This window comes from Triticum dicoccoides, chromosome 7A, assembly GCF_002162155.2.
Source record: "Triticum dicoccoides isolate Atlit2015 ecotype Zavitan chromosome 7A, WEW_v2.0, whole genome shotgun sequence".
Classification (NCBI taxonomy): Eukaryota; Viridiplantae; Streptophyta; class Magnoliopsida; order Poales; family Poaceae; genus Triticum; species Triticum dicoccoides.
Genome location: NC_041392.1, coordinates 83072821 through 83073713, shown reverse-complemented (window position 1 = coordinate 83073713; position 893 = coordinate 83072821).

The following is an 893-nucleotide window of genomic DNA, read 5'->3' as shown; positions in this document are numbered from 1 at the left end:
CGCCGCCCCCGCCGTCGCCTCGAGCTCCCCTGCTCGCGCGCGCCGCCCCGCGCCCCGAGCCCCTGCCACGGGCTCGCCGTCGCTGCCCGCTCCTCGTCGCCGTCGCCCTACCCTGCCCTGTCCCGCCCCCGCGCGTCGGCGCCCTCGCCTGCCCCCGTGCTGCGAGCCGCCGCCCGGCTCTGTTTTTTTATTAGTTTATTTTTTTCATATATATATATATGTGTATGTATGTGGCTATATGTTTTTGTTCATATGTGGCTATATGTTTTTTTATTTTTATTAGTTTAATTTTTTTGTTCATATGTGGTGTATATGTGTATGTGGCTATAATGTATATGTGTATGTGATGTATATGTGTATGTGATGTATATGTGTATGTGGTTAGAATATGCTAAATATATATATTTTAAAAATGTTTTTTGTTCATAGAAAGTTTTTTGTTCATATATAGAAAGTTTTTATATATGACAATGGATATATATTCGATATATATGAGAAATGATGATCCATGGAAAAGTTTTATATATGCAAAAGTTACAATTTTAGAAAAGTTTTATATATGCAAAAGTTACAATTTTAGAAAAAGAAGGATAGGAAAGAAGAAATAAGAAGAGGAAAGAAAGAAGAAGAGGAGAGGAGAAATAAATAAGAAGAGGAAAAAAGAAGAAAAGAAAGATGAGAAGAAGAAAGGAATAGAGGAGAAGAAGAAAAAATAGAATTTTTTTTTCTATTTTTTCTTCTTCTCCTCTATGCCTTTCTTCTTCTCCTCTTTTTTCTTCTTCTTCGTTTTCTTCTCCCGATAACTTCAACTCGAGGGGGGGGGGTCGATATACCCCCTCCCCGATAATATTATTTTTCCATGTACGTATGTCGTGTCGATATAAACTCTCGAT